Source organism: Sciurus vulgaris, assembly GCF_902686455.1.
Source record: "Sciurus vulgaris genome assembly, chromosome: 5".
Classification (NCBI taxonomy): Eukaryota; Metazoa; Chordata; class Mammalia; order Rodentia; family Sciuridae; genus Sciurus; species Sciurus vulgaris.
Window position 1 is genome coordinate 120,525,714 of NC_136465.1, and position 22,957 is coordinate 120,548,670.

Genomic DNA, 22,957 nt, shown 5'->3' on the forward strand with positions numbered 1-22,957 from the left:
GAGATAGGGGTTTAATTTCATTTTGTTTCATATGCATTTCCAGTTTTCCCAACACCACTTGCCGAATAGGCTCTTTTCTAAAATGTGTGTTTTTGGTGCCCTTGTCTATTAGGAGATAATTGCATTTATGTGGGTTTGTCTCTGTGTCTTGTATTCTGTGCCATTAGTCTACATGTCTGTTTTGGTATTTCTGTTACTATTGTATGGCATTTCTGTTACTATTGCTCTGTAGTATAGTTTAAGATCTGTAGTATAGTTTAAGTTCTGGTAGTGTGATGCCTCCTGCTTCACTCTTCTTGCTAAAAATTTCCTTGACTATTCTGGGTCTCTTATTTTTCCAAATGAATTTCATGATTGCTTTTTCTATTTCTATGAAGAATGTCATTGGGATTTTAATAGTAATTGCATTGAATATGTATAACACTTTTGGTAGTAAGGCCATTTTGACAATGTTAACTCTGCCTATCTAAGAGCATGGGAGATCTTTCCATCTTCTAAGGTCTCTTCAATTTCTTTCTTTAGTGTTTGTAGTTTTCATTGTAGAGGTCTTTCACCTCTTTTGTTAGATTGATTTTCAAGTATTTTATTTATTTTTTGAGGCTATTGTGAAAAAGGTAGTTTTCCTAATTTCTCTTGCAGTGGATTTGTTGCTTATATATAGAAATGCATTTGATTTATGGGTATTGATGTTATATCCTGCTACTTTGAAAAATTCATTTATTAGGTCTAGAATGTTTCTGTTAGAATTTTTTGGATCTTCTAAATATATTGAGTTCTTCTTTCCATTCTTATTCCTTTCATTTCTTTTGTCCGTCTGATTGCTCTGGTTAGAGTTTCAAGTACTATGTTGAATAAAAGTGGGGAAAGAGGGCATTCCTGTCTTGTTTCAGTTTTTGGAGGGAATGCTTTCAATTTTTCTCCATGTAGAATGATGTTGGCCTTTTGCTTAGCATAGATAGCTTTTACAATGTTGAAGTACGTTCCTACTATCCCTAGTTTTTCTAGTGTTTTGAACATGAAGAGGTGCTGTATTTTGCCAAATGCTTTTCCTGCATCTATTGAGAAAATCATATGATTCTTGTCATATGATTAAGTCTATTGATGTGATGTGTTACATTTATTGATTTCCATATGTTGAAACAACCTTGCATTCCAGGAATGAACCCCACTTGAACCCCTTTTTAATATGTTTTTAAATATGTTTTTGTATTTGATTTGCCAGAATTTTACTGAGAACTTTTACATCTATGTTCATGAGGGATATTGGTCTGAAGTTTTCTTTCCTTGATATGTTTTAAATGATTTTGTTATAAGGGTGATACTAGCCTCATAGAATGAGTTTGGAAGGTTCCTTCCTTTTATATTTCATGGAATAATTTGAGGAGTACTGGTGTTAAATCTTCTATGAAGGTCTCATAGAACTTAGCTGTGAGTCTGTCTGGTTCTGGGCTTTTCTTGGTTGGTAGGCTTTTGATGGTGTCTTCTATTTCATTGATTGAAATTAATCTGTTTAAATTGTCTATGTCCTCCTGCATCATTTTGGGTACATCATATGTCTCTAGAAATTTGTCAATGTCTTCAAATTTTTCTATTTTGTTTGAGTATAAATTTTCAAAATAGTTTCTTATTATCTTCTGTATTTTAGTAGTATCCATCATGATATTTCCATTTTCCTCATGAATTTTAGTAATTTGAGTTCTCTCTCTCTCTTTGTTAGTGTGGCTAAGTGTTTATCAATTATATCTATTTTTTTCAAAGAAACAACTTTGTTTTGTCAATTTTTTGAATTGTTTCTTTTGTTTCAATTTCATTGATTTCAGGTCTGATTTTAATTATTTAATTATTTCCTGTCTTTTACTGCTTCTGGTGTTAATTTGTTAACATTTCAGATGTAATGTTAGGTCATTTATTTGTTGACTTTTAATGAATTAGTTCAATGCAATGAACTTCCTTCTTAGCACTACCTTCATGGTGTCCCAGAGATTTTGATATGTTGTACTGGTGTTTTCATTTACCTCTAAGTATTTTTAAAAATTTCATTCCTGATTTCTTCTGTTATCCATTCATCATTCAATAGCATGTGATTTAGTCCCCAGGTGTTGGAGTAGCTGTTATTTTTTATTTTATTCTTGATTTCTAGTTTCATTCCATTATGATCTGATAGATGTGACTTTGTGTGGGTCTGCTTTGTAATTTTGTACATTTGGGGTCCTGTAAGCCTCTTGTAGTTGATTTTCCATTTCACTCTTTAGATTTGGGAAATCTTCTGATATTATGTCATTGAAAAGATTGTTCATTCCTTTGGTTTGTATCTCCACACCTTCATCAATCCTGATAAATCTTAAATTTGGTCTTTAATTGTTATCCCATAATTCTTGGAAGTTCTGTTCATGGTTTCTTACCATCTTCTCTGTATGGTCAACTTTATTTTCAATAATATATATTTTGTCTTCATTGCCTGAGGTTCTGTCTTCCAAGTGGTCTAGTGTGTTGGTGGTACTGTCCACTGAATTTTTAATTTGATTTATTGTTTCCTTCATTCTGAGGATTTCTGCTTGATTCCTTTTTATAATCTCTGCCTGTACACTGGAGTGATCTTCACTTCCTGTATTTTCTCTCTGATATCATCCTTTATTTCAAAGATCAGTCTATGCATTTTCTAAACTTCTTCTCTGACATTATTCTACTTTGTTGTCTATGGATTATATTGTTGGAACATCTTGGTTTGTTTGAGGCCGTTTGTCCCCCCCCCCCCTTTTTTTTTTTTCATGGTGTTTGTGTGTCTTCCCATCTAGCAGTACAAATCTGAGGCAGTACAGTTTTTATAGTGTCCCTGAAGGCTTCAGTACCTCACGTTTAAGAAGGAGACCAGTATTAATGGCCCCCAGTGCAAAGAATATACAAACTTAAACCAAATAGCTTCTACTAAGGCATATACAGTTTTGTTGCAATAAACAGAAATGATGTATTCAATTATTGTCTACAATATAAACAGTAAGTTTGCTAGAAAGGCTTACTTACCATTTCAAATGATGGACAAAGAGAGAAGAGAAGTAGGGTAGGATGTGATGTTTATGAGGGAGGAGAGAAGATAGAGGTAAAAATTTATAGTAAGAGCGAAGGAGGAATTAATAGAGGTTGGCTGCTAGCATAAGAGAAGTGAGAAAGAGATCCAGGGAGACAGATTAGTGACAGAAAAAATATGCACAGATTAAAAAAATAAAAGTAAAAATATAAGAATACACAATAAAACTAAACTGTAGTATACTATTTAGTCATCCCATTCCTCAATAAATTGATGCATGAAAAATATTTGGATGCAAAGATGGTAGAGATGTGAGGGGGGTGGGGGAAAGAAAGTTTCAATGGAAAATTGAACAATTGCTTCTGTTGGCTTTCAAAAAATTGCTCAACTTCCCTTATCTGCCAATAGGTGGGGTCGTCTGACGTTTGATGGTAGCTCCTCCATTCTGGTGGGTGCCAGACCAGTTGACTGAGTGAGCCCATAGCAAGATGTCCTCACACTCTCTTACAGTCTTTCCACAGGTTGTACCCTGCCCTTTCCATCCCCATGCACTTCAGGACTCACTGTGCTGGAGTGAGCCTGGTTCTCTCCAGTTTCTTCAACTGTGCTTCACCTCCACCCCCTATCCCCCAGCCGGAAACTGTCCAAAGTCTTCAGTTTCCACAGGCCTTTTCGACTCAGACTGGCCCACGCAGACCCAGCTGCAATATGATGGATCTGGGCTTTGGATTTCCCAGGCTCTGCCGTGCTGCAGTCCTAAGACCTCAGTGCTATTTCAATTTGCAGAGAGACCACCAGGGATGTGCTCACACAATGGAGTGATCCTGCAAAGAGGCAGCCAGATGGTGGCCACTAGCACAGTGAGCAGGAAGACCTTAGGTGCAACCAGACCTGCAGGTACCCTGATAACAGATCTCCAGGCCTTGGCTGATGTTCCCAGACTGAGGTGTCCATGCCCTGAGATGGCAGCAGTGGTGGCAGCAAACCTGCAGGCCCCTTGGCCCTGGACTCCCAGGCCCTGATCAATGTTCCAAGATGGTGGCAGCCATATGTAACCAAACTTGTGAGTACCCTGACAATGGACTTCCAGGCAGCAGCAGGCAGTGAGTGATCTGCAGGTAAATAGTAGGCAGTTGTTGTGGACAAATGGGGGACAAACACCAGGGACTTGTGGGCAGCAATGACTGCCTTGCAGAGAAACAGTATTTCCTCTGTTTGAATCCTGAGACACGGAGCGACAAGAAATGCAGCCTTCTTCTAGTCTGCCATCTTGGATTTCCCCTAGCCCTTTTAATTTTTTATTCAGAGACAGTCTTTTACTCAGTTGCTTAGGTTCTTGTTAAGTGTTGAGGTTGGCTGCAAACTTGCATTCCTCCTGCCTCAGCCTCCTGAGTTGACGGGATTACAGATGTGTGCCACTGCACTCCAGAACAGCTTTCTTCAGGATTTCTTTTGTGCAGATTTGCTGATGAATTTTCTTAGCTTTTGTTTATCTGAAAATGGTTTATTTTGCCTTCATTTTTGAATGGTCATCTCTTTGGATATAGAATTCTGGATTGAAAGTTTTTGTTGTTTCAGGGCTTTCAAATGCCATTCCATTATTGTCTGGTCTCCATTGTTTCTGATGAAAAGTCAGTCATATTAAAAATAATTTCCCTGTGTGCAATGGGCTATTTTTTCTATTGGTTTCTTTCAAGATTTTCTCATTTCAGTTGTTTCCCTATGATATGCTGAGGCTTCCCCTAATTCTCTACCTCCCCCCACTTTTCGCATTACTTTGCCTAGAATTTGTTAAGCTTCACAGAACTATAAATTTATGTTTAATCAATAAGTTTGGTAAATATTTTCATCATTTCTCTCCTGGGCATTTTCTGTCCCATTTTTTTTCTCTGGAATGCAAAATTTACATATATTAATTCCTTCATATCATCACATAAGTCTCTAGGGCTCCATTTATTTTTCTTTAGTATTTTCTCTATTCTTCAAATTAGATAATTCCTATTGATCTATGTTCAAGTTACTGACTTTTTCACCTAATCTTTTGCTAAGCCCATACATTGAACTTTTCATTTCAGTCGTTATGCTCTTCAACACGAGACTTTTTATTTTTATTTTAAAATTTTTGGTAGACTGGGAATCAAACCTACATTTAAAAAAAAATAGTTTTAAATTCTTTATGAGAATTTTTATCTGTTCATTCACTATTAGCATATTTTTCTTTAAGTTCTTAAATCTATTTTTATTAGCTATATTTGTAGTTCACTAGTTGTAACATTTATGTTATATTGAGCTTTGCTTCTGTTGAGTGCTTATTCCCCTGAGTATGGATTATATTTGTTTCCTTGCTTGTGTAGTCACTTTTAATTGTATTTAAAATGTACATTATGAGTCATGTTTTAGAGACTCCAGATTCTGTTCTGTTGATCCACAGAGTTTTATTTTTATTTTAGTAGACAGTTAATTTATCTGTACTCCAAATCTAGTCTCCTCTGGACTGGACAGCAGCTGAACCCTTTACTTAAGTTATTTCAACTTCTGGTTGCTATTTTTCACCTCTCGCCTGGGGTGTGCCTAGTGCATTTGTAGTTCAGCAGCCAGCGAAGGGTTTGGGCAGGGTTTATTCATAGTGTTCACCCTGTCTGCTCATACTTTTTGTATTAGACTTTCCTCTAACAACATAGCTACTTTTCCAGTCCCAACACTCTCCTCTGTCACAAAATATCAATAAGGTGGTGGCTTTCTGTCATTTTTGTCTGCACTCAGGAAGAGGCTGAAAATTCTCAAAACTTACTAGGTGCCTCTCATGTCTTCCAAAATCCCTTCCAGTTTCTGTCTGCTTTTGACAGCTTTCTGTGCCTCCAAACAATGTTATATTTTCCTCAGATTTTATAATTGTTATTTGAGGGAGAGTTAGTTTGTCAATATTTTCCTCCAACATTTGAGTGAGATCTGGTAGGCTCCTTCACAAAGATGTCCACATCCCAATTCCTGGAGCATGCGAATATGTTACTTTTATGTAATGAGGTTAAGGCTCTTGAGATGAGTGTATTGTACTAGATTATATAGGTGGGTCCATTGTAATTAAGTAAAAGTGAGGCCGAATGTCAAAGGCAGGAGGAGAGAGGAGGATGGAAGCAATAGTTGGAGTGATGTTCTTTGAATGTAGAGGAAGAGGCCAGAAGCCAAGGAATGCAGGCAACCTCTAGAAACTAAGGAATGGATTCTCTCATACAGCCTCCAGAAGAAACACAGCGCCTACACCCTGAGGCTAGTCCCTGTGATTTATTTTGGACTTCTCATTTCCAGAATTATAAGATAATTAATTTGTGTTGTTTTCATTCACTGTTTGGAGTGGTTTCGTTACAGTGGCAATGAGAAAATAACTCATGAAGCAAAAATGGCACAAAATCATACATGGCTTGTTAGTTACTCCATGGACACCAGTCTTCCTTATTCCATCCCATCCATATGAAAAATTCTATATCCAACAACCTTGCTTAAAAACTTGCCTAAACAGAGTGGGCGATGGTCTCAATATGGTGGTGGGGGAAGAGAAAAGGGAAATTCTGGGGTTACCAGCTGTGGCAATAGAGTGCTGAGACAAGGGGTACAGGATAGGTTGTTCAGGAGGGAGGTGGAAGATAAGGTTGCTATTATTTTTGGATGTGATAAATTTCAAGTGTCTCTAGGACTCCAGGGAGACAGTTAGAAATAGGAAACTTCAAATACCTTCTAGGCAGTTTTAGTACAGTGTTAAGGACATGGCCTCTGAGCAGTGCTGAACCTCTTTGTTCCTTGGTTTCCTCAGTAGTAAAATGGAGAGGAGAATAATAATCATTCCTACGTCAGACTCTTGTGGCTTCCTGCCTCCATATAAGATCCTTCCTCCTACACACATTCCTGCCATGATGTGATATCATGCACTGCCCTCACCAGAGGCCAGACTAGTGGGCTGTCCCCATTCCTTTCCCATCCAGTTTTGAGCTTTGAACCTTCAAAACTGTGAACTAATAAACCTCTTATTAATAAGTAGGCTGTGCCAGGTATTGTGTTATAGTGATGCAAAGATGGCTAATGTATTCAATAACCACGTATGGCTGGTGTATACCTTATTGGAGAGTTCAGTTAAAGAATATTTCCTCTCATCACAAAAAGTTCTACTTGATGGTACTACCTAGATAACAATAACAAATACTCACATAGCATTTACTATGTACTGGGCACTGACTTTTTTTCTTTATAAGTCCTCTCTGTTTTCTATCTATCTCAGAAAATGGGAGAAGTCAGTTTTGTTTCTTTATAACAATCGTCGAGTAAGAATCAAGGATTTGGTTGGGGTTGGGGTTTAGTGAAAGAGCATTTGCTTAGCATGTGTGAGGCACTAGGTTCGATCCTCAGCACCACAAATTAAAAAAAAAAAAAAAGATCCATTGACAACTGAAAAATATTTTTTAAAAAAACAAGGGCTTATGTGAAAAATGCCTCATGCCGCCAATGACCAAAGGACTTCCCACTAACCCTCACTTCCCAGAGTTTCCACTACCTCCTAATACCACTGCCCTGTGGACTAAACCCTCAATCACAATGGACTCTTGGGGACACCCAAAACACACCCAAATCGTAGCTTTGCATACTGGAATATGTCTAGTCTGACTGAGGAATGAAATTTTAAATTTAATTTAATTTCAACTAGTTTAATTTTATTACTCACATGTGGCTAGTAGCTACCCTGTCGGACAGCAGGGCTTAGAGAAGAGGCCAGGCCAGGAGTTATAGATGGAGTTATTACTTTGTGGTTGAAAGGTGAGCATAGGAATGGACGGGCAATGAATAGAATGAGAAAGGAAGAGGGCCAAGGATTAGAAACTGGAAATACCAGCATTTAAGGGCTTGTCAGGAAAGGAAGAGTTGGAAAAAATGTGGTCAAAGAAGTCAAAAGGAGGAGTCTGTGTTCTACAGGAAAAACAGGGAAGAGAGTTCTAATAAGAGAGGGAGTGGTAGCTTGTGTTACATATAATAGACTGATTCATTAAGATGAGAACGAAAATGGGTCTTTGACATTGACCATGACTGCTGTGTGCTCCAAGAAGGTCTCATAACTTTGAATGTGGGGAGATAGGCTTCCTACTAGAACCTGATAAGGTTTGTAATTCTTCAGCTTTCTCTGCTGAATACATGCAAAATACCTTGTAAAGGCACTGGTTTTGAGGTGAAATATACGTGCTTAAGGCAAGAAAACTAAATGCAAATCTCACGACTAATTCTGGAAAGAGTTTAAAGACAACACTATACATGCTGTTTTCTGTCCCTATAAATCATTGCTAGAAGGCATTGGAGGAATTATGGTGGCTGTTTCCATATTAAAATGTTAATGTATGAGTCAAGTTGATGGTTTTTGAACCTGAAAGATCAAATACTTGCATTTAATTGTATTAACCAAATTGATTTTAATCAGCAGAATTATTTGCTGGGCTTAAGAAGTCATTATTCTCCAACCAAGCAAGATAAATGGGTCACCTTGGGATTTGCAGCTGAAGTTTTCCTTTATGACAATACATTGGGAACAAAGTCATTTGTCCTAGAGAGACTCTCTCAGCAAAGGTTCACCAAACCTGTCTTGATTAATTTTTCAAAATCACATGAGGAGATTTACCAATTACACTTTCAAGGGTTGATTTGATCAGTTTCACATGGATGCACAATCTGCATATTGCTACTTTCAGCTCCAACAGAACAAAATGGTTAAAAAAGGTCTGATGGAAATGGTCTATGAACTAAATTCTAATATGATCTAAACTTGTACAGCTTAAATTACTGCATATAAAATGACTTAATGAAAATTCTCAAGATTATTTTTGAAAAAGTAGCCAGGTAGCAAATACTAACTCTTCTGCTGATGAGAGATACTGTGATAGAAATCAGGGAAGTCACTGAAGATAATAAGTAAACCCACTGCAGATCTATTAAATTTTTCTTTCATTTGCATTCTGCTCTTTGTTTCTATGGCAGTCATCATAATACTATGGCAATAATGTGATTATAAACAATTTGCATTTTCAGTTCACACAGACATTATGTGACTCCATACTGAAACAAATTACTTTTTCTTTTTTTCAATTTTTTCTAAAATCTTGCTGTCCAAGTCTGGTCCTTGATCCAGAAGCAAAGCATCAACTAGCAGTTAGCTAGAAATGTCCAGATTCTACCAAATCAATCTGCATTGACTCAAGTGCACATCAAAACCAAGAAACATTCCTAAAAGGTACTTGACAGCCAAAGACAATGGTTTCCCAACCTAGCTGCATATTTAAATCTGCTTTTGTCACTTTTAAGCCCAAGTTTCCTTGGGGTTCCAACATCAGGGGTTCTGATTTAATTAGTCTACAGGTGGGGCTTGTATCTTTGAGTTTTAAGATATCCATAGGTGATTCACGTGTGTGGGCTTGATACTCACTGCTTTTGGATAATGTTGCATCTGGGTACCCCTCCTTTCTAGTTTACCATTCTTAAAACAAAATAAAAAATTTTTTGGTAACCAGGATTGAATCCAGTGGTGCTTAAACACTGAATCACAGCCTCAGCCCTTTAAATTTATTTTAAGACAGGGTCTTGCTAAGTTGCTCAGGGCCTCACTAAGTTGCTGAGGTTGGCCTTGAACTTGCAATCCTCCTGCCTTAGTCTCCTGGGTCGCTAAAATTACAGGCCTGTGCCCCTGCACCCAGCAAAACAAAACTTTCAATATGAGTTTTATATAGTATTTTTGTTGTTGTCTAAAGAAAGTTGAGAAATTCAGAAATTTTCTCATTCCACTCATCTATTAATTGCATAACTTTTAAGAACAAAGCTTTTAATCTCATGCCTAGGGGACCCTAATTCAGCATTCTTTTCTTTAAGCTTTGATATATTAAAATCTATTCAGTGTCATGAAATGTGAGGGGAAAAACACTGAATATTACAAAGAAACAGAGCATATATAAAAATAGCTAAGGTCATCAGATAAAATACAGAAAACCCAGCTAAATTTGAATTTCAGATAAGCAATGAATAATTTTTTTATTTGATAATTTAGTTTTCTTTTAAGCTTAAGTAGTATTTAGTTTATCGGTCTCATGCAAGTCTATGTTTATAAATGCTATTCTGGCAACCCCAAGAAATAGATCATGTAAGATGAGGGATAAATTACACATATAATTAGTGAAAAGTTGAGCTTGTTTGATATACCATTAGGATACCTACATTAATTACCTTTAATGGAATATTTTACAATGTAAAGAACAATAACATATACTTCATGATTGCTGCACAATTTCCAAGCAATTTTGACCAGAAAATATCTTTGAGTTGAGACTATAACACAAAATAATTCTATGTATTCTCATTATCATTCTACTAATAATTTTTAACTTATACGCAAAATGCTGATCCAAAGCAAAACACTGCATGTACTGAAAAATCTGTTAGAAAAGCTAACTAGCAGCAGAGGGCGCTGGTGTATCACTTATCAATTTCAAGTCAGAATGGCCCTAACATTTTTGTACGCTTTGTGCAACTTAGAATTTGTTTAAATATTTATTTGAATCAACTTTGCCATGCAGTGGTGCAAAAACAGATTAGAAACTAAATGCAGGTTTAGTGTACTTTTCAGCATTTGCATTTCCCTAAATGATATATTTCTTTTGCCCAAGCTCTTTGGCTAAGAAAGTACTTTAGTCCTTTTTGTCAGTTGGAAGCACTATGCTTCCGGTGTATGCCTGAATGCTTGGGTCCTTGCAAGTGCCTGTGACTGTGTGAGAGTGATCATAGGACTAATTAAGAAAGGCAGTGATGGGTGGAGTTTTATCAAGTTAAGGAAATGAAAATCCCAGTTTGGGTGGGAGACCTCCACGGCTGGGCTGACTTGGTTCCTGAACCAGAGCCTGAGGTTCGCATGCCACAATTCTGTCCCCAAACCCACAAACCTATATATATGAATCTAGTAAAATTCAAGACAATTTCATTTTCCCACTAGCACTACCTTCTTTGACAGAGTAAGAACATTCATTTTGGCTTTCTTTGTGCTAATCTTGGTTTTTTTTATATACGACCATGCATTGTTTAACAATGAGGATACATTCTGAGAAATGCATTATTAGATGGTTTTGTCTTTGTGTGAACATCTTAATGTGTAGCCTACTGATCCTAGGCTACAATAATGTATAGCATGTTACAGAATTAGATACTGTGGTCAATTGTAGCACTATTTGAGTAAAACACTAGGTGATAGCAATTTTTTAGCTGCATTATAATCTTATGGGATCACCCTTTTGTATGAGGTTCATCATTGACTGAAATGTCTTTATGCAGGTTGTGACTGTATTTGGCAATGCCTGAATATATCTGAGTTTATTTTAATTTCATGACAACCCAGTGAGATAGGTGTAATTATCATCTGTTTACAAATGACACAAATAACCAAGGCTGAGAGAGTTTCCATGGACACTACTTTTTGTTTATAGTGGGTATTTATTTAACATTTGTCTAACATAGCATTTCCTAAATCTTGTTTTGAAAGATACTGGTCTTTCATGGTGTGACGACTACATTGCAAACTTTAAATTTCTCTTTGGGTTTTCCAGTGCAGGGCAAATGTTTTCTTAAGAAATTCTGCTGCAATGAAACTTATTTAATTAACTTCATATAACTTAGATTTCCCAATTTTGTTTGACTGAAGTACACTTCTTTTCCATTTTTTTTTGAAGGCCAGATCTTATTTATTTGTTACTCTTAATTCTTAATTGTGACTGGACTCAGACTTAGAAGTTGAAACTCTCAGAGAGGACAGTCTGTGTCTCTCGGCAATCTTTTCATTGTGTTTTTCTTTGATTTCTTTCATTCTCTTGGTCAAAAGTTTGGCATATTCTGTAGTCTCTTCGTTATTTGTCTTTTTTTTAAAATTTACTTTTATTGTTAACAAATGGGATACATGTTGTTTCTGTTTGTATCTGGAGTAACAGCATATCATTTGCATAATCATACATTTACATAGGGTAATGATGTTTGATTCATTCTGTTATTTTTTTCCTCCCGCCCCTCTTATCCCTCTATACAATCCCTCCTTCCTCCATTCTTGCACCCCTCCCACCCCCCATTATGTGTCATCATCCGCTTATCAGTGAGATCATTTGCCCTTTGGATTTTTGAGATTGGCTTATCTCACTTAGCATGATATTCTCCAATTTCATCCATTTGCCTGCAAATGCCATAATTTTATTATTCTTTACAGCGAGTAATATTCCATTGTATATATATACCACTGTTTCTTTATCCATTCGTCAATTGAAGGACATCTAGGTTGGTTCCACAGTCTGGCTATTGTGAATTGAGCAGCTATGAACATTGATGTGGCTGTATCTCTGTAGTATGCTGATTTTAAGTCCTTTGGGTATAGGCCAAGGAGTGGGATAGCTGGGTCAAATGGTAGGTCCATTTCAAGCTTTCTGAGGAATCTCCATACTGCTTTCCAGAGTGGCTGCACTAATTTGCAACCCCACCAGCAATGTATGTGTGTACCTTTTTCCCCACATCCTCTCCAACACCTATTGTTGCTTGTGTTCTTGATAATTGCCATTCTAATTGGGGTGAGATGGAATCTTAGGGTAGTTTTGATTTGCATTTCTCTTATTACTAAAGATGATGAACATTTTTTCATATGTTTGTTGATTGCTTGTAGATCTTCTTCTGTGAAGTGTCTGTTCATATTCTTAGCCCATTTGTTGATTGGTTATTTGTATTCTTGGTGTAGAGTTTTTTGAGTTCTTTATATATTCTGGAAATTAGTGCTCCATCTGAAGTATGAGTGGCAAAGATATTCTCCCACTCTGTAGGCTCTCTCTTCACATTGCTGATAGTTTCCTTTGCTGAGAGAAAGCTATTTAGTTTGAATCTATCCCAGTTATTGATTCTTGCTTTTATTTCTTGTGCTATGGGAGTCCTGTTAAGGAAGTCTGATCCTAAGCCAACGAGTTGAAGATTTGGACCTACTTTTTCTTCTATAAGATGCAGGGTCTCTGGTCTGATTTCAAGGTCCTTGATCCATTGTGAGTGATTTTTGTGCAGGGTGAGAGATAGGGGTTTATTTTCATTCTGTTGCATATGGATTTCCAGTTTTCCCAGCACCATTTGTTGAAGAGGCTATCTTTTCTCCATTGCATATTTTTAGCACTTTTGTCTAATATGAGAAAATTGTATTTATTTGGGTTTGTGTCTGTGTCCTCTATTCTGTACCATTGATCTACCTGTCCTTATTTGTCTTAGTATGCTGTTGCTTCAGAGCAATATGCTGGCACTTGTGTTGCAGGACACGTGGAGTAACAAGATGCTGAATCTTAGGTGGTTTGGCCTGGGTTTTTTTTACTTTCCTTGTTTAAGGGTTTTCTGACAACATATTGGCAGACATCATCTTCCCTGGAGAGACTGAAAAGTTTGCAAATTCTACTATTTCTTTTGGGTTCCTATGAGGTATGGTACTATCCATAAGTCCAGGAATATTCTTCTCTCTCTCTCTCTCTCTTTTTTTTTTTTTAACAATAATTAAGTTGAGAATATTCAGATTGGCATCCACAATGCAACCTCGAACAGATTTGCACTTTCTCTCTCAGTTCACCTTGGTCTGTAACAGGAGTGCCCCTTACTCTGTAGCAGACGAACACGGCCATGGGTCAAGACACCCTGCTTCATGGGGAAACCTTGTTTGTCATTCCCACCACTGATTTCAGACCGCGTAACCCTTCCATTCTTCACCCAGCACATCAGCAGCAACTTCTGGGACCATATGCTTCTCATAAAAAGTACGAAGTTTGTGTTCATTGTCCACTTTAATGAGTTTCTGGCAGCCAGTGGCTGGGAAGGAGATATTCAGCTTCATTTTGGAGCAACTGATGGACCACAAGGTGCCACAAAAAAGAGCTCATTTTTTAATAGAAGAATCATAAATATTTCAAGACTTGTACCTTTTGTGGAACATATTTTGAGAAACACGGGTCTAATGAGTAAATATATGAAGTGTATTTCCTGATTGGAATTAAGAGGAATTCATTATTATCTCAAGCAGAAAACATGTATTTAGAACCTTTGATGTGTAGGGCTTTGGGTTAGGACCCAGAGACACAACATAGATTCTGTCCTGGAGAGAGGAGTTTACAGTTCAGAGAAGGAAAAATGCCTTTTGTTTGAATAAGAATAAAACTTCAGTTCCTGTGATTTTATTTGTTCAGTTTTTAGGGTAAGATGGTGATAATGGATAACAGGTTTACCAATGATTTCTTAATGTGGTGTTCTGTTTTGTTCCCCTCATGAACAATTACCATTTTCTTCCATTAATTCAGCATGGCTCAGATGTTAGGAGGATGGGAAATTTAAACAGCGAATGTGAGTAAACAGAAATCATTAAGAATCATACATCTCTGACACACTCTGGGGAAAAGTGTTTCTTCTTTTTCCTCATATACGTGCATGCACACGCAGACCCACTCCACTTCATCTCATCAGTGTATCACATCCTCATAGCATTTGTTGGATGAATAAATGCAGATGAAGAGCTGGGTGCAGTGGCACACACCTGTAATCCCAGTGACTCCAGAGGCTGAGGCAGGAGGATCTCAAGTTCAAAGCCAGCCTCAGCAAAAGTGAGGCACTAAGCAACTCAGTGAGACCCTACCTCTAAATAAAATACAAAATCAGGCTGGGGATGTGGCTCAGTGGTTGAGTGCCCCTGGGTTCAATCCCTGGTACCTCACCTCCCCCCCCCAAAAAAAAAAATAAAAGCAGATGAAGGATATGGATATTCATGTCAGGGGATTGATCAAAGTGTTTGGAGTTTACACACTAAACAATTTCAGGTGTTTTCTGGTAATTTTGATGGCTGGTATGATCTCTAGCCTTTCTTCTCCAGAGATAGAATGATATTTCACACTGTTCTGGCATCTTTTCTTTGCAAATCTTTTAAAAACCTCATCAAGCAATGTAGCATATTACCAACTGGGAAAATGAAATTAATTCAGAGTTGCACCATTAATAGGGGAGTTGGAAATGAAATATTCAGCTGTGATTAGATATGCAAAGGGAGATGTGAAGATGATGAACAATAATTCTGATAATTCAATTTTGAAATATGTTTTCCTGAGTTATTCTGCTATAAAAAATATTTTTGCTCTTGGTTCACCTTATTTAGGCCAGTCCCTGGGTGACCCCCTATGCATCCCTTGTGAAGTGGGGCTCTGCCTGTGGGGGTTCAGGACACAGCCTTGCTTTTGAAAGTATGACATTCGTCTTCATCAAGTTCATCTTCTTGGAAAGAAGAGATGAGAGACTTTATCTTTGCTTCTACATATCTTAGTGGAATTTTCATTCTATGAATTCACCAGGGCTTACTTATTCAGGTCACAAAAAACTGAACAGTATAGAAATAATAGAATACTGATGGCAAATTGTGGTTTTCCACTTGATGACTATAAATATGTTACCTAGACAACTTTTCAGTGTTCAATTTCAGTACAATGGTTTAAACCAAAATCCAATGAAAGGAAGTCATTTTTTCACAGAATACAGTCATGATTAAGAATTATTTTCTCTTTACATTGATAACACATAATCCTTAATCCCCCTTATGAGATTTGTTTTAATATCTAAAAATAATGCACATTTCTGAAAATGTGCTTGCCATGGAACCACATGCTCATTGGAGGTGGCAGAGATTGCACAGGACTTCTTCATGTGAAATTGGAAGTGGGTCATGACCTTTCTTTTGGATAGTTCTCTAGGAGAATATGACACATATCTGACAATATAAATAAGATAATTCATGTCTTGACTCAAACGGGCACTGTTAACACCCATTGGTGTCTATTTCATATAACGACACTGTGGGGTCCTGAAAGAAAGAGGTTACTTCATCATTTAAGCTCTGTTTCCTACATTAAGAAATCAGAAATGCAAGGCTAAGAAATCTGGAATGCAGGATGAAAGAAGTTGAACTTAGGAGTTATTGGTTGCAATCTTTTCCAGAACCACTCACAAGGCACAGATCCAATGTGAACTTGTTAGGGCAACTTGGGAAACTCAGGACTCTCTCATCACTTGTTCATAACAGAGATTGATGTTTTAAACACCTGTGACTCCAGTTGTGGCATAAAATCGCCACTAGACTCAGTTGACCAAATCCCTTTTAAAAATGATTATAATTAATTTCTTGCACAAATATTTATTGAGTACCTGTTATGTGCCAGGCATCATTGTAGGAAACTGGGATGTTGATGAGCATGGTAGATGAAGTTCCACCTGTCTCAGAGTTTACTGTTCATTGGGATTAAACGAAAAACAGTTGAAGAATCCACGAAAAAATTAAAATAGGATAATATAATTGAGAGCAATTGCCATGGGGTGAGAAAAGACCTCTCTGAGAAAGTACAGTTTAAGGAAATAGAGTTAGCAATGAGAATGTGAGGGAGAAATGCATCTCATTGAAAACAAGTGCAAAGGCCCTGAGGTGGGTGTAAACTAGGCATGTTTGAGGGACTGGAAGGAGCTCTTGTAACTGGAGCCTACTGAGCAGGGGAGGGAGAACGGAAAATCAGGAAGAGAAACCTGGATTGGGTCACGTGGGATCTTGTAAGGCCCTGGTAAAGAGTTTAGATGTCATTCTAAGAGTAGTCAGAAGATACATAAGAGTTAAAAAAAATCATTTTAGCTTCTAGAAGAGTGACTATAGGGCAAAATGGAAGCAGGAAGAATACCTGGTTTATTTCAGAAAAGCCAGGTAACTCAGGGGCTTTGAATTCAAGTGGAAATAGTAGAAATGGAGAGAACTGGTTGATTTCAAAATATTATTTTAGAGGGAAACAATAGTTTATGCCTTTGGATTAGATGTGGGGATGGAGGGAAAGAGGATTTTTTTTTTTTTTGGTTGAACAATCTACTGAGATGGGAAAGAAGATCTGGGGAAAGAGTACAGATCTACCAGAAGGTGGTCCAGAACTGTTTCAGGTCACACTGTTATGAAGGTTGGAAGAGGAGGAGAAGCCAGCAAAAGAGATGGAGAGGGAACAGCTAGTGCAGTGGGCAGGTAGGGAGGAAGCTGGAGAAGTGTAGAGCTATGGAAACCAAGAGAAAGAAGAGCTTCAGGGAGGAAGGGTCCCGCTGCCAAGAGATGAAGTAAAATGAGAAGAGAGTCATTAGACTTGTCTCTTCAAGGTTATTGTGTGACCTCGAGAAGAGTGAGGACCCTGATAACAAAGGGGACGAAACTCAATTTTTATCTTCAAAGAACTGATGATGTTGTCACAGAAACAAAACCAGTGCCAAGTAGGATTTCACTTGTGACTCCATCTCTCAGAGTTCCTGTGTTACCGTGGAAACCCAGAGTTATTCTATGGAATAGTATCATCTCTAGGTTTAAGGGCCCTTAGGGGCCACGTAGTCTATACTTTCATCTGAGGTCTTCCATGACAGGGTGACAGATGTTAACATCTGCACAAACGTTTCCAGAGGTGGAAGTTCATCTTATGGGAGTCCATTCTGTAGCTGGTTGACTTTGGTCAGAAAAACGAAAAGCCTTTCACAATTTATATTTAGGAGTTTTTTTTTTTTAATTTTAATTTTTTATCAAAGAACTACTTATGGATCTGACAGTACTTAGAATAAAAATAATTCAGTTTGCTCCCTCAGCAGCGACAGTATTTATAGTTATAAAGGGGAGTAAAGTGCAGACTGGCTGGATTGGTTATGGCTCCTTTGCTTTATGTTATGGTTTGGATGTGAGGTGCCCCCCAACAGCTCACATGTGAGGCAATACAAGAGGGTTCAGAGGAGAAATGATTGGGTTGCCAGAGCCTTTATGCAATCAGTGAATTAATCACCTGATGGGATTGAAGGCAGGTAGTGTGTGGCTGGAGGAAGTGGGGCATTGGGGGTGTGGATTTGGGTATATATTTGTATCTGGTGAGTAGAGATCTCTCTGGGCTTTCTGATCTTCATGTGAGCTGAGTACCTCTGCCACACTTTTTTGCCGTGATGTTCAGCCTCACTTTGAGCCCTGAGGAATGGAGCTCACTGTCTATGGACTGAGACCTCTGAAACCGTGACCCTCAAATAAATATTTCCTTCCCTTTAGTTGTTCTGATCAGATCCTTTAGTCACAGCAGTGAAAAAGCTGACTAAAACACCTTATTTGGTTAAGGTCTGATATCCTGGCAGTCTGTGATTGGTTGAAGCTCAGCTGCTTAGGATTGGCGAAGACTAGACTAAAATTAAACTTTTTTTCTTTTGGTATTGGGAAATGAACCCAGGAGCTTAACCACTGAGCCACATTCCCAGCCCCTTTTTATATTTTATTTAGAGAGAGGGTCTCACTAAATTGCTGAGGCTGGCTTTGAACTCAAGAACCTCCTGCCTCAGCCTCTGAATGCCCTAGGATTACAGGCATCTGCCACCACCACACCAGCTTAGACTTAAATTTGTTCGAATTTTAAATTGGGTTTCAGATTGATTAGGCACTGGTAGCCTCAGGCTAGTGGCCTCCTGCAGGGTCTCTGAGTTAGAGAACTTGGCTCTGGTACCTGAAACCATTTTAGGCAAGTTATTTTAATTTTGGGTTATCCATTACTTACTCTCTAGTTAGTAAGTGTAAATCTGTGTAAATCACTGACCAACTGCTGACATGCACTGGCCAGTCACCTGTGGGTCTTGCCTTCCCTCTTGTGGAGAGGCCAGCTCTCCTTTGATGTTCCATTGTTCCTTGACGATGCACAACCCTCCTGCCACACTCGGTCAAGTTTTCTTCTTCTTTTTCTCTTTGTGTCTTATTGTGCCATTTACCATGCAGGACTGTGCTTAGTTCCTCCATTTCTCCCCAACTAGATTGCAAACCTCCAGAGGTAGGAAGGGTTCTCATCTGTAGGGAGGCAAAACAGCACGGCCAGGAAGGGTGCTTTTGAAGCCAAATTGCCTGGGCCATGTGTCCCAGCTGAAGGGTCTGGAGCGATTTACTGAATCTCTCTGTACTTTGTTTCCTCATTTCAGGAATGGCTGTGATCCCAGTATGACATCTTGGGTGAGGGTTAAATGGGATTGTTCTGATAAAATTCTTGGCACGTAGCTGCACTCCATGCTATTGCAAGAATTGTCAATGTAGCCCCTGCAGTGCCTGCTCTGGGGTCTAGGGCCTGAAAGGAGAGACTCTGTGGGATGATAGAAGTAAGTGGACAAAGAATGAACATGGCTTACTGCTTGGATGTGTAAATATATGGTAGATAATATTATTTTAGATTATTCCTTAAAATAAAATTTGGGAGAAGTTATATATAAAACCTGCTCATTATAAAACTTCAAATAGTGCAGATGACATTGAGAGGGAAGGAAAACTCCTGCCCCAGTTCCTTCCTCCCCACCCCACGCATTGAGTTTGGGGTAGTTGTCCCTGTTCACTTTTTGTGGTTCTGTGTGCCCTCCTGCTGGAGGACTGAAAAAGCGAAATCTACTACTCACTCACCAAAAATGTCAGAGATTAATTAAGCATTTAGAATCAATTAGAAACCTATAACTAATGGCTTGTTTAAAAAAAGAAACAATTGTTTGATGCCTGAATTACCTTTCATTTCCTCTTCAAGATGTGTGTGCAGAGGAGAGATGGTCTTTGGAGGAATGCTGGGGATGATGGGAAGAGGTGCCTGCTTCGAAAATTCTCTCCCACTCCTCCGTCATTTGCTTGGTGTTTCCTTATTTGAGCTGCACTGCTGTGAGTTAAGTATTATTTTCAGAAAGCCCTTGTGAAGTGGCAAATAAGCACAGTTCCTGGACAGGGCAGCTTGGGTAGGGGGAAAGGCCTGGAGAATGAACCTGGAAGCTTGGCCCAGGTCACGGTATGACCTTCAGTCTGTCCTGTTCCAGGAACCAGAGACCAGGCTCTGACCTGGGGGCTTCAGCTTTTGGTTCCTCCTCCTCTATTTTGTCGAGCTCTGTCCTTTAGTGGAAGGTCTTCTCTTCAGTCTCTTATATTTTGGAAAACCGGTAGGAGGAGCTCTTTGGATGAGCTGAAGCTAGAGCCATTCTTTGATAATAAATTTTTATTGCTAAGGTACTATGTATAGAGCTAGAGGCATTTTAGTGTGGTAGATTCTTATCTTGTTTCAAAATAAATGGAAAGGGACACATGATTTTTATCGAATCATTGATCTAAAAACAAAACCCACGGTAACAGAATGTTGTTCTGTATTTCCTAAATGCGTTATTATCAACGTTTTCTTAATATCCTAAAACAATTTATATCTTTAGATATTATGATAATATAAAATCATTGGTTGGAACATTATTATAGCTGTTTAGATTTAAAGATTTATTTTGGGACTGGAGTTGTATCCTTTGGGAAAGGAGGATTGTATATTCATAGATGTTGTTGATTTCTTGACTAAATCTTAAAATTTTATAATATTTTAATATACTTTTGTCTAAATGTTAAATCATCAGTATCCCAAGGCTTAACGGGTTTATAGGGTAATTAATTGCATTTAGCACAATAAAGTTAACATTGGCAATCCAGGGATCCCAACCAAGTTGATCATAATGAATTATGAAACTACTGGTTAAAATCTGGGTAGATGCTGCTGTTGTGATTCTCTTTCTTCAGAGGTTAGGATTTTATGTGGAAGTTAGCAGCTAGTAAACTCTAGGAGCACCCTTATCCTTTTCAAAGATTGTTTTTTTTTAAATGATTATGTATTTTTCCCCAGTTTTTTTTTTTTTTTTTTCATTGTGGCAACATTCTATTACTGTGGGCTTTGTTTTTTGAGAATAATTTTGATAAAAATTCATGTCTTCTTTACTATTTATTTTAAAAAGAGATAAAAAAACCAACACATGAAATTTAATATCTTAACCATGTTTAAGTGTACAGTTCAATGGTACTAAGTATATTCATGTTTTGCATGAAAAGAGTTATCTGCATTGCAAGACTGACATTCTATACCCATTAAACAATGACTCCCTAGTCCCTCCTGCCCTATGGCAAGCACTATTTTTATTGTCTTTCTCTATAGTTTTGACTACTCTAGGTGCCTCATGTAGGTGGAATCATACAGTTGGTCTTTCTGTGACTGGTTATTTCACTTAACAAAATGACCTCAGGGTTCATCCATGTAGCAGCATATTGCCAAAGACTGAATAATATTCCATAGTTTGCTTAGTCATTCGTCAGACTTGAATGCTTGGGATAGCTTCTGCAGTTTAGATATTGTGAATGGTGCTGCTGTAAACACGGGTGTACAACTCTTTGAGACCCTACTTTCAATTCTTTTTGAAAGTATAGATACTTAGAAGTGGAATTGCTGTGTTACATGGGAATGCTGCTTTAAAAATTTTGAGAAACTGCTATATTTTCTATAGTAGCTGCATCACTTTGCATTTTTTCCACATCCCCACCAATACTTGTCTTTTCCTTTTTTTAAAAATTTTTTTTGTTCTACTAGTTATACATGACAGTAGAATGCATTTTTGACACATCATACATAAATGGAGAATAACTTCTCATTTGTCTGGTGGTACATGATATAGAGTTACAGAGGTCATGTAATCATATATGCACATAGGGTAATAATGTTTGATTAATTCTATCATTCCTACCTCCATGCCCCCTTCCCTCCCTCCACTCCCCTCTGTCTAGTCCTTAATACCTCTATGCTCTACCCCCACCCCCATTGTGAATTATCACTCATATATCAGAGAAAATATTTTATTTGGCCTTTGGTTCTTTAGGATTGGCTTATTTCGCTTAGCGTAATATTCTCCAGTTCCATCCATTTACCAGCAAATGCCATAGTTTCATTCTTCTTTAAGGTTGAGTAATATTCCATTGTGTATATATACCACAGTTTCTTTATCTATTCATTTGTTGAAGAACATCTAGGTTGGTTCCATTGTTTAACTATTGAGAACTGAGCTGCTATAAACATTGATGTGGCTGTGTCACTGTAGTATGCTGATTTTAAGTTGTTTAGGTATAAACCTAGGAGTGAGATGACTGGGTCAAATGGTGGTTCCATTCCAAAATTTCTTAGGAATCTCCATACTGCTTTCCATAATGGTTGTACCAATTAGCAGTCTCACCAGCAATGTATGTGTGTACCCTTTTGCCCACATCCCTCAACAGCATTTGTTGTTACTTGTATTCTTGATGATTGGCATTCTGACTGGAGTGAGATGGAATCTCAGTGTAGTTTTGATTTGCATTTCTCTAATTACTAGAGATGTTAAACATTTTTTCATATATTTTTTGATTGATTATTTTTTCTGTAAATTGTTCAGTTCCTTTACCCATTTATTGTTTGGGTTATTTGTTTTTTGGTGTTTTTTTCAGTTCTTTATATATTCTGGAGATTAATGCTCTATCTGAGGTACACATAACAAAGATTTTCTCCCATTCTGTAGGCTCTCTCTTCACATTATTGGTTGTGTCCTTTGCTGAGCACAAGTTTTTTAGTTTGAAATCTTTCCATTTATTGATTCTTGATTTTACTTCTTGCACTTTAGGAGACTTGATAAGGAAGTCGAGTCCTAAGCCTACATGATGAAGATTTGGGCCTACTTTTTCTTCTATTAGCACAGGGTCTCTGTTCTAGTGGCTAAGTCTTTGATTCACTTTGAGTTGATTTTTGTGCAAGGTGAGAGATAGGGGTTTCATTTCATTTTGCTACATACAGATTTTCATGTCTTTTCTCCAAAGTATGTTTTTGGTGCCTTGTCTAGTATGAGATAATTGTATTTATGTGGCTTCGTCTCTGTGTCTTCTATTTTGTACCATTGGTTTACATGTCTGTTTTGATGACAATACCATGCCGTTTTTGTAACAATGACTCTGTAGTATAATTTAAAGTCTGGTATTGTGATGTCTCCTACTTCACTCTTCTT

General features: G+C 37.7%; 1 pseudogene across 1 annotated transcript; it reads right to left on the reverse strand.

Moving 5' to 3' along the window:
• Positions 1-11,795: 11,795 nt before the first annotated feature.
• On the reverse strand, positions 11,796-13,937 carry LOC306661111 (small ribosomal subunit protein eS6-like; annotated as a pseudogene). Its single transcript has 2 exons — positions 13,300-13,937; positions 11,796-11,928 (listed from the first exon to the last, which is right to left on the reverse strand). The product of its transcript is annotated as a small ribosomal subunit protein eS6-like (transcript).
• Positions 13,938-22,957: the final 9,020 nt, after the last annotated feature.